This window comes from Malaclemys terrapin, chromosome 21, assembly GCF_027887155.1.
Source record: "Malaclemys terrapin pileata isolate rMalTer1 chromosome 21, rMalTer1.hap1, whole genome shotgun sequence".
NCBI classification, from domain to species: Eukaryota; Metazoa; Chordata; order Testudines; family Emydidae; genus Malaclemys; species Malaclemys terrapin.
In genome coordinates, this window is record NC_071525.1 from 4,520,215 (window position 1) to 4,530,914 (window position 10,700).

Here is a 10,700-nt window from a genome sequence, read left to right on the forward strand (position 1 = left end):
CTATGGCTCAAAAGAGCTATAGTATAATTTGATCTTCCCTCTCCTTTCTAACATATTTAGTCGAACAGAGACATACTTACCAGTGTCGACATTTAATGCATCCTGAGCATCTAAGTTAGCATCCATTTAAATGAATGGGACAATTGACACTTTAGAGCTATTGTTCCAGGCTCTCTGCAAACTCAGGCTGAATGGGCTTTTACTACAGTAGGAAGGTTCACTGGCAAAAGTTTTGCCGGCACAGTGTCACGGACAAAACTATTTTGGAAAAGTGCATTCACAGTCTACCACTTGGTGCTTTATGTCCATACAGCTCCTGGTACGTCAGCACCAAGCGTAGTGCATTGTGGGTGGGCATCCCAGTGCCTCCCCCCCCACCCCGGTCAGGTGCACTGCCTTGTGGGAAATTGTTGCTGCATAGAGTGGGCCACTGCTGTGTACAATTATTATATTGTGGGGGTGCCCAAGAGCATCAGTCATGCCCCATCGTGCCAGGTGCTGTATAAAAAGAGAACACAATGACCATTCTTGCCCCCAAAGAACTAACAATATCATGGGATACCCACATGTCTCTCTGAGAATTGTGGGAATTTGGCAAGCTTTCCCAGTAAACGTTTTTAGTATAGAGCAGTTCTAAGAGGTTGGGCCATTCCCCCCCGGCATGTCCCTCCCCCCAACACTTCACCTAGCCCTTCTGCTCCAGGCTTTAGAAAGCACTAGTCAGTTGCCCAGTCCAGAGAATAAAGTGGTTTGAATACATTCCTGGATACTTTTTGCAGAAAGATTTATTTTATAGCCCCCGTGCTTTTTATTATCAACAAGAACGATTGTTGTTTTAAACAGGAGGGAAAAAAAAAAAAGCTGCAAGCAAACAAGTGCAAAGAAAAAGGATGGAGCACGTGACGCCAGAGTGAAAGATTGAAAACGACAGATCTGCGAAGGGAGAGCTGCTGGCAGACGACAGTCGGAAGAGGACTAGATTCACCTTAAAGGGAAAAGCACCACACGCAGCAAACTGCTTCTTTAATAAAAAAAAAATATCTACTAAAAAAAGGTCAGCCTAGAGGTCTCCCAACATCGCCGAAGCTCTGCTCAAACCAGATGTTTAACAAAATACAGCTCTTTATTGATAGGTTTATGTAATTTTTAAAAAAGAAGAGAGAAATGCCAGAGAGAGAGAAGTATCAAATGCCACTTCTTAGGAAGCCGTAGGCTGATCTGTGCCATCTTAACTCTGATGGCCTACTTATTATTATTCCTTATTTGAACGGCAGTCACACCAACCAAGATCAGCACCCCATTGTGCTAGGGGCTGTACAAGTAAACAGGACTTTCTCTACACACAGAAATGGCACTGATTTAATTCAATCGGGTTTTAAATCAATTAAAGGTTTGTCTACAGGGAGCCATCCAGGAAAATGAATCTGAATTAAGTAGAGGTGTCAATTTGAAGTGGATTATTCCAACCATACTCAACCCCTGTGCGAGCACCCTCATTCAGAATTAAATGACCTTAATTTGATTTATTTTAAATTTACTTTTGGAACCAAATGAAGGCCACTTTCATTCGGAAGAACAGCGTTCACACAAGGATTTAATGCAGTTTAACTAATCCGCTTCAAAGTCACACATGGGGGTCTCCTGTACAATTAAAATTTGTGCCCTGTATGCACCATAGCTAGGTCAACCTAACCCCAGCTGTAGATGCAGCAAGGTCAATGCAGCGGAAACAGATGTGCTGCCGTAGCCGCTGTAGTGTAGACATACCCTAGTTACCTTGGATTAACTTTCCCCATGTAGACAAGCCCTAACTCGAGTTAAGAACACTCCTTTTTTCCAAGCTACCCAGTGGGGGAATTCTTATTCCGGAGTGAATGGTGGCTAAAATGAATTGCACCAGTGCAAACGGCAGGGCAATGCATTGCACCGAAATCGTTTCCGTTCAACTACATTGATTAAAGCTACACCAGCGCCTAGCCAAGCACTCAGCTGGGCCCAATTGTCATTTACGTTCTGGCCCCGTTGCATCAGCCTGAAAACGAGTGTAAATTACAACATCCCCAGTGAAAGGCCCTTTTATGCTGCTGGGAAGTTGGGGCTGGGGCGAGGGGTAGAGCCACTGTAGTGCCTGTAGTGTAGACACGGCTTTAGCGTAAATGACAATCAGCCCTGGTTTTAATTCACACTATCTGTTATGTCAGTGGAAATGCGTGTGGAGATTAGCTTTTAGCTCGGTCACTGCAATCGCCTTCTGTGGACTTTTCTAAACCAATTTACGGCCAGGGAGTCACCCCAATTTAAGTACATTAATTTAAAAACACGGTTAGTTAGATCAGAGCAAGTTCTGCACACAGGTTAAGCCCCAGCAAAAGACAGTATGGCCTAGTGGATAAAGCACCAGACTAGGACTCCAGAGACCTGAATTTCACTCTTGCCTCTGCTGCCATCTGACACTGGACAAGCCCTGTCCTCATTCTCTGCTTCAGTTTCCCCACCTGTAAAATGGGGCTAATGAAACTGACCTTTGTAAAGCACTGTACAAAAGCTAGGTGGTGGTATTATTATTCCAAAGAGCTTGCAATGAAAACAGACCAAGAGTGGGAGTGGAAACAGGCTCACAGAGATGTTCCTGGTCAGTAGCAAAGCCAGGAGAATGGAGCATCCCAGGCTAGCACCCTGTCGACAACAAACACAAATTTAGAGACACCAACGTCCAAATACTGATTTTCATACACACAAAAGTAATTTAACAGAGAGAAACAACTTGGGAAAAGAAAATCTGAAACTGTTTCAACATATTTAAAAAAAAAAGAAGCATTTCCTTTAGATACACATATTTAACAGCGACCCGTTCTCTCTCCCCTGATTATTATTTTTTGGGAGTGTTATGGTGAGGTCCAGACACTCTAACTGAGATCACAGCTCCCTTGTGGATAATGGTAACTGACCTCTTTTGGGCTGTGAGATCTACTAAGGAGAAGCACTAGATGGGGGTTAGGTATTTCTACTGTACTAGGTTACACACACACACACATACACACACACATACACACACACACACACACATGACTACATTAACAGAGTCATGCATTCCAAGGCCATTCCAATTACTGTTCCCAACTGGCTAAGCATTGTGAACGTTTTATTATTTTTGTTACCTTGCCCTCTCCCACATATTGACACCCCGCCTATCACAGCCACCGGTTATGTCTTTAAGTCTCAATTCTTTGGGGGCAGGGACTTGTCATTTGCTATAGGTTTACACGGCAAGCTAGGACAATGGGATCGAGGTCTGATCGGCCTCTAGGCGCTACCACAGTACAAATGTTCAGTAATAAAACTAAGAGACAGTCCCTGGTCCAAAAGCCTTATACTCTAAATAGACAGACATCAAAGGATGAGACAGAGAGCTATTATTATGCCCATTTTACAGATGAGGAAAATGAGGCATAGGGACAGTGAGGACCTGTGAACACTGACAAGTAGTACTGCTTTAATTATACATGACCTATGAGGAAAGCTTGAAAGAAATGGGCATGTTTAGCGTAGAGAAGGGAAGGCTGAGAAGGAACATGAGAACAGCAAAATGTTGACAGAAAGAAGACAGTGATCAATTGTTCCCCCACGTCCACCAAGGATACAACAAGAAGGAAAACCAGCCCAATTTGCAGGGAGATTTAGGATATTAGGAAAAACTCTCTCACTCTAAGGGGAGTTAAGACGTCCAAAGGAGGTTGTGGAATCCCTGTCATTCGAGGTTTTTCAGAACACGCTGGACAAACGCCTGTCAGGGATGGTCTAGGTTTACTTGGCTCAGCGCAGGGGGCTGGGACTAGATGACCTCGTGAGGTCCCTTCCAGCTCTACAGTTTTCTGATTTTATACCAGCATAATAAAAGCGGCAAAAAAAACTCCGCTGTGGATGCAATTATAGCGGCATCAAAGTGCTTATATCAGTACAACACACTGCAGTTTAGGAAGCAAAATAAGCTAGTTCAGTATAACTCAGTCACACGAGGGCTTTTATCGGCATAATTATTTCGGTAAAAAATAAAATCACACCCCTCACCTCCCGCCCTCCCCCCAAAAAAAGTGTTATATCGCTAAGACTTTAACGTCTAGACAAGGCTTTGTCCAAGGTCATACAGGGAATCCAGGGTGGTGCAAACTCCCCTGCTTTTCACCTGAGTTGTTATTTATACCAGTGCCAGGTGGGTGCTAATTGCTACCAGAGCAGAATGGCACCTTTCGTTACCTCCACTTTGTGAGGCTTCCGTTCCGCTTAACTCTTCAACACCTGCTTCACTTTAAGCAGGGGAGTGGCCTTGACTTCAATATCGCATGCTAACAGTGAAGCACGGACTTCACTGCTTTGCTGAATGAAGGCCAGAGGGGGTGCACTGAACCTGCGTTTGCTGAACACCCCCACGGCAGAGCCACGCACCCTCCGGACCCGTCTAGCCGCAGCCACGTTGCAGTGACCCGGGTTTGACGCTAGGATTTCAGGGGGTGTTTCGCAGGGTTCTTAGCACCTTGCTGACTGGCGCCGTTCTAGGAGCTGGTTCACGGGGTATGGGGGGAGAACGCGTCTCTCCCTCCAGAGCCTACGCAAGTTGTCGGACAACGGAGAACCAGGCCCTGTCCATCTATAACACATTTGCCCAGACAGAGAAAAATAGTTCAAGGCACAAATTGTACCACTTTAATTATAGCAATATTGTTAAAGTGATATATACCCCTCCCTTAGTGTAAATGCAGTGATACCAGGATAAAGGTGCTTATACTGGTATAGCTACAGGAGAATAAATATCCCAGTATAAAGGTACCTTTATAACTGTACCCACACTAGTAGTTGTCCTGGTGTAACTATCAGAGGGGTAGCCATGTTAGTCTGTATCCACAAAAACAACGAGGAGTCCGGTGGCACCTTAAAGACTAACAGATTTATTGGGCATAAGCTTTCATGGGTAAAAAACCTCATTTCTTCAGATGCAACTATATCGGGGGCGGGGGGGGAATTGTAACAGAATAACTAGGTCAGTTAGGGGTGCAAAATCTGTGTTTCAGCCGGGCCTCAGGCCCCTTTGTGCAGACAGAGATGGGTAAAGGGTCCTTAGTGCAACTGAGAATCAAACATTCGAATGGGCGGTATGGCGCTCAACGATCCCTTTCCAAATGGAGCAGCCCTCAGTAGGTGCGCTCCAGGTTCTGTTCCACCTACAGTCGAAAGACCCAGCACTCAGTTCCCATTGCCTTCCCAAAACCAAACCGGCAGGGAGAGCGGAGAAAGGGCCCTCCGTGAAATGTCAGCTCCGCACAGCCGGGAGAGCTAGGGCAGAGGATGTTGGGGGGGTGTGGAGCACGCAGGAGAAGGAAATGGACCAACTTATGGCTGACCCTTCCCAGCCATCGGCCCCCCCCTTTTCATTCACATGTGGAGACAGCTACTTGGGGATTTGGCATCGGGTGAGAACAGACACCCAGAAGGAAAGAGCCGTGTGCATGTCTGCGTCTGAGCAAGAGACAGACAACATCCAAGCAAAGGGCAAGCAGAGATCTACTGATGGCAAACAAGCATCTCAGATGCAACACATATGCCAAACAACACCTAGATCCGACGGCACCTCAGCGGGCCTCTGAGACACAGAGTCTTTCTTAAACCCCCCCATTCTCCCCTGCGATATTTCTGTTGGCCTGCCACCCCATTCAGGTCGTGGGACGTGCCTCTGTCTCCTGTCACCCTCAGCGACACTGGCACCCTCCGAGACAAACCTCAGCATTCCCTAGAGCTGCCAGGTCCCAGAAACCCGCACGCACACTGTCCTGTGGCGACTGTTGCCACCCCCAAGGCGTGCGCCCACCCCCACCTAACACCCCTCTACCCCCACCCCGAGGGGAGTCTCGGCTCCTCACCACAGCACCTTATTCTCCACCTCACCCACACTCACACACACACACACACACACACACACACACAGAGACACAGACTAGCCTTCAGCAACATTTCAACCAGAGAGGAACAAACAACCACAGCTGTCAGTCCCCAGAACAGGCAGCCGTCCAAGTCATTGAAGCCCTGGGACTCTATTTACCATCACCCTTCCTAAAAGCTGCTGTTGCCAATCAAATCTCTCTCCCTCCTCCCCCCCACCCCCCATCCCCACCCCGGTGCTCCATATACTAAGCCAGCCAGCCTCCCAAACAGATGGGCACTGCTCCCAGCTCCCCAAACGGGGGGGGGGGAGGCTGTTGCTCCCAACACCCCAAGCATAGGGTGGGGGTGTTGCTCCAATCCCCCGTCCCATTTTAGTGGCTTTAGCTGTCGCCCATCACCCCAGGAAGGAGCAGCTGCCCAGGGCGCTGTCCCTCCCCATGGCAGAGACGCACACTTCGGCATTTAGAAGCTCTGGGACCCTCTCTCTGTACTTACGCCACACTGCTGCTCCTGCCCCCAGCTACCAGCCACCCCCTGTCCCCCACCAGACACCTCTGCCCCCCCATCTACCAGCCACCCCCTGTCCCCCACCAGACTCTCGCTGCTCCCCCAGCTACCAGACACCCTCTGTCCCCCACCAGACTCTCGCTGCTCCCCCAGCTACCAGACACCCCCTGTCCCCCACCAGACACCTCTGCCCCCCCAGCTACCAGACACCCCCTGTCCCCCACCAGACACCTCTGCTCCCCCCAGCTACCAGACACCCCCTGTCCCCCACCAGACACCTCTGCCCCCCCAGCTACCAGCCACCCCCTGTCCCCCACCAGACTCTCGCTGCTCCCCCAGCTACCAGACACCCCCTGTCCCCCACCAGACTCTCGCTGCTCCCCCAGCTACCAGACACCCCCTGTCCCCCACCAGACACCTCTGCCCCCCCAGCTACCAGACACCCCTATCCCCCACCAGACTCTCGCTGCTCCCCCAGCTACCAGCCACCCCCTGCCCCCCACCAGACACCTCTGCCCCCCCCAGCTACCAGACACCCCCTGTCCCCCACCAGACTCTCGCTGCTCCCCCAGCCTCCCCTCCCCACTCACCCTCCTGGGACAGATCCTCCTTCCCCTCTGCACCATTTTGGTGGCCACTGCTAAATGGCAGGATTCAAAGTCCCCATTTCCCCCCCCCCCGTAACCCTCGGCAACAACCTCAGCTGTCAGCCACACACACACACACACACTTTCCCCAAACAACAGGCGAACACCACAGATCTGGGACTCTCTCTCTCCCCCCTACCCCCCTTCCCAGCTGCTGTCTCCCAGCCACCCTCCCCCAGGCACCTCCAACCCTGACAACATTTCTTCCCCTCTGCACCATTTTTTTTTTCCGGTGGTGGTTGTCAAATGGCACCAGAACCTCTCTCTCTTTCCTGTCTCCCACCCCAAGCGACATCTAAGACCAAGGCGGGGGGGGGACACAGGGGGATCGACCCCACCCCGTCCTCGGCCGCCCTGCGGAGCTGTCAATGCCCTGGCCCCGCACCGGTCCCCCAGCTCTGATCCCCCCCCCCTTTGCAAACAGCCGCTGCTGTCAGGCAGACACAAGGGAGGCAACACCTCGCCGCCGCCTGTATTCCTCCCTTCACCTCTGCACCATTTTGGCGAGGGTTTGTTTTGAAATGTCAGAGGCGGCTGGAGGATGCGCTCGCCGCCCTCCCGCCCCGCAGCCAGAATCGATCCCGATCTATGGCTCCATCTCCGCCCCCCCCAGCCGCCCATCACCGTGGTACCCAGGCGAGGCCGACCCGCTGTCCTGGTGTTATAAGAACTGTGCCCCTAGTCAGGGCTTTGTCTTATAGAGGCGCCTATCCCCCCTGTCTCTGGATTTCACACTTGCTCTGTGGTCACCCTAACCCCGGCTTCCACCCAAGCCCATCCCCACCCGGACTCCCAAAGCTGTCAATCCACCGCCACCCCCAGGCTACCCCTCCACCCCCCAGGACTCGACTTACCCTCCAGCGTCCGCTTCCGCGCTGTCTTCCCCCCCAAAAAAAGTCGCTGCCAGGAGCCCCCCTCCGGGGATGGGGTGTTGTTGGAGAAGTGGAGGCTCCAGAGAAGCAACAACAACAACCAAACAACAACAACAGCAGCACCGCAGCCACACTTCAGAGGCGAGCCCGGGCAACCAGGAGCAATCTCAGTGTCTCAATGAACTTCCTCCCTGGGGTTGCGTGTGTGTGTGTGTGTATGTGTGTGTGTGTCGATTCCTTCCTTCCTCCTTTTTGGCTACAAAGGTAACTACTTCCAACCCACCGGGGAAAAGACACAACGTAACCACCAGCTAGTGCAGTCTGGCATGCCGGGACGGACAGATGGCTCCCCACCCACCAATGGCCAAGCCCGACGCAAGGCCCGGGGAGGGAGGGATTAGCTACCCAGCACCCTCCTCTCCACCCCCACCCCTGCACCCAAGCCACCTCCCCCAAGCTAGGGTGTAGCGTGGCTTGCTGCGAATCCTTCCGCCTGGAGGACTAGCAGCACCAGCCCAGGGGTATGATCTTTGCAGGGTTTCAAGGGGCCTGGCTGGCACTTGGCTGCTTTCTGGTCTCCATCCCCTTCCCCCTCCCCAGCTCGTCACTAGATGTCAGGAGAGGGTGACCAGGTGTCCTGATTTTATAGCGACAGTCCTGATGTTGCCTCTGACTTGCATCTGAAGAAGTGAGGTTCTTACCCACGAAAGCTTATGCTCCCCATACATCTGTTAGTCTTAAAGGTGCCACAGGACCCTCTGTTGCTTTTTACAGATTCAGACTAACACGGCCACCCCTCTGATACTAGTCCTGATTTTGGGGGTCTTTTTCTTATATAAGTTCCTATTACCCCCCCCCCACCACCACCACCCCCTGTCCTGATGTTTCATATTTGCTCTCTGGTCACCCTATATCAGGAGAACGCTCCTTCAGACCCTCTGCACCTCTATTTTTGCCCCCCCCCTCCCCGGGGCATTGTTCTCAAGCAAAATCCTCCAGGCGTGGACAGTTGCAACCCCAGTTCTGGTCTAGGGTGACCAGATGTCCCGATTTTATAGGGACAGTCCCGATATTCAGGGCTTTTTCTTATATAGGCGCCTATTACCCCCCCAACGCCGTCCCGATTTTTCACATTTGCCAGCTGGTCACCCTAGTTCTGGTCTGCGTTGGTTCTCATGCCGCGAGCCTCACCGTAGCATCTGAGCGCCTTCCAGCCGTGCACTAGCGGGGGTGCTGAGAGCCATTGAACCAAACTGTATACCCAGTATATGATGGAAACCATTTCAAGCCAGGCGGTGCGGCAGCCCCTCCCTCTCCGCCCGCCTTGTTCCAGCAGCGCCCCTGCACCGATGGTGAAATTCGGAAGGCAGTGGGGTGTTTTTAGACATGCAGCGAGCAATACTGCGGGATGTCTCTCAGATAACAAGCAGTGTGGCCTAGTAGTTAGAGACGAGGGTGCTGGGAGTCAGGACTCCTGGCTTCTATTCTTGTTTCTGGGAGGCGGGTTTGATCTAGTGCTTAGAGGTGAAGGAGGACGTCAGGACTCCTGGGTTTTTGTTCCTCGCTGCACGAGGGCATGGGATGGGAACAAGAAACTGGGCCCTGAATTGCAATGAATGCCACTCTACACCAGCGAGAGATCTAACCCATTGACTTCAACAGAACTAAGGTGATGTAGACACAGTAGGAATCGGTCCCATTGATTTAAATGGAGCTGCGTCAATTTCAACCAGCTAAGGCTCGGGCCCAAAATATTTATACTTTCCCCTTACATAATAATAATACTTAGTGTTTTACCATTTCCAAGCACGGTACAAATATTCACTAACACCCGACAACCCTCTGTATGGGGAGGTGGCAGATTATCAGCATGTTCGAGGGGAAACTGAGGCACGGATCAGTGACGCAACTAGATCAACTCGGTGGCAGAGGCATGATTTGAATTCTGGAGTTCCTGGCCCCTAGCCCCATCCCTTGGCATGAGTCATTACTAGTCTTAAAATTCACACTGGAACATGTTTCAGAGTAACAGCCGTGTTAGTCTGTATCCGCAAAAAGAAGAACAGGAGTACTTGTGGCACCTTAGAGACTAACAAATTTATTAGAGCATAAGCTTTCGTGGACTACAGCCCACTTCTTCGGATGGAACATGTGTGTCACTCTTTGCTCCTCTAATGTTTCAAGGCTGGTCCTGTGGCTAAGGCCTCGGAATGGCACCCAGGAGTTCTGGATTTAGTTTCCAGCCCCGCCACAGCCTCCCCAGGTGACCTCGGGCAAGTCACTTCATTCCAGTATGAAGCTTACAGCCCAACCCGAATGGTTGATTGCACTGGATCATTTCCCCTCTCTCCCCCGCCCCTCACCAATTTTGGGGCTTGTCTAGACTAAGAAAATTTGCACTGGTGTATCTACATCAATTTAGTGACGAGGGTGCGAACAACTAGGGCCTGATCCTCAGAGCGGCCCCTTGACACCTCTCTGCCATTAAAGGCTGTGCTAATTATACCTACGTCCACTTTAAGGTCCTTTTCAGGGCAAGGAAAAGAGGCCTTAATGTCATGCCCATTAGTGTCTGTCAGGTGCGCAGACAGCAGGGGGAGGGCGGCCCCTACATAAATGAAATTAAAAGTTCCACTCACCCAATCAGGGAGCAGAACCAATACCATGTGGTTCGGGGGGGGGGGCAATCACACCACACGAATTGTAGCAAGTCGTTTGCGAAACACGCCCATTGTCTGAA

At 51.1% G+C, this 10,700-nt stretch overlaps 1 protein-coding gene across 8 annotated transcripts in view; it reads right to left on the reverse strand.

The window, feature by feature from the left end:
* Positions 1–8,294, reverse strand: part of MEF2D (myocyte enhancer factor 2D) — a 171,098-nt gene extending 162,804 nt beyond the window's left edge. For 7 of the 8 annotated variants that reach the window (XM_054011459.1, XM_054011456.1, XM_054011454.1 and 4 more), the window contains exon 1: positions 7,943–8,294. The gene's annotated coding sequence lies outside the window, so the exon portion shown is untranslated. Of the gene's footprint in view, positions 1–7,031; positions 7,051–7,942 lie in introns of those variants that run through there. The other variant, XM_054011450.1, reaches the window with a different exon arrangement.
* Between the last annotated feature and the right edge of the window lie 2,406 nt (positions 8,295–10,700).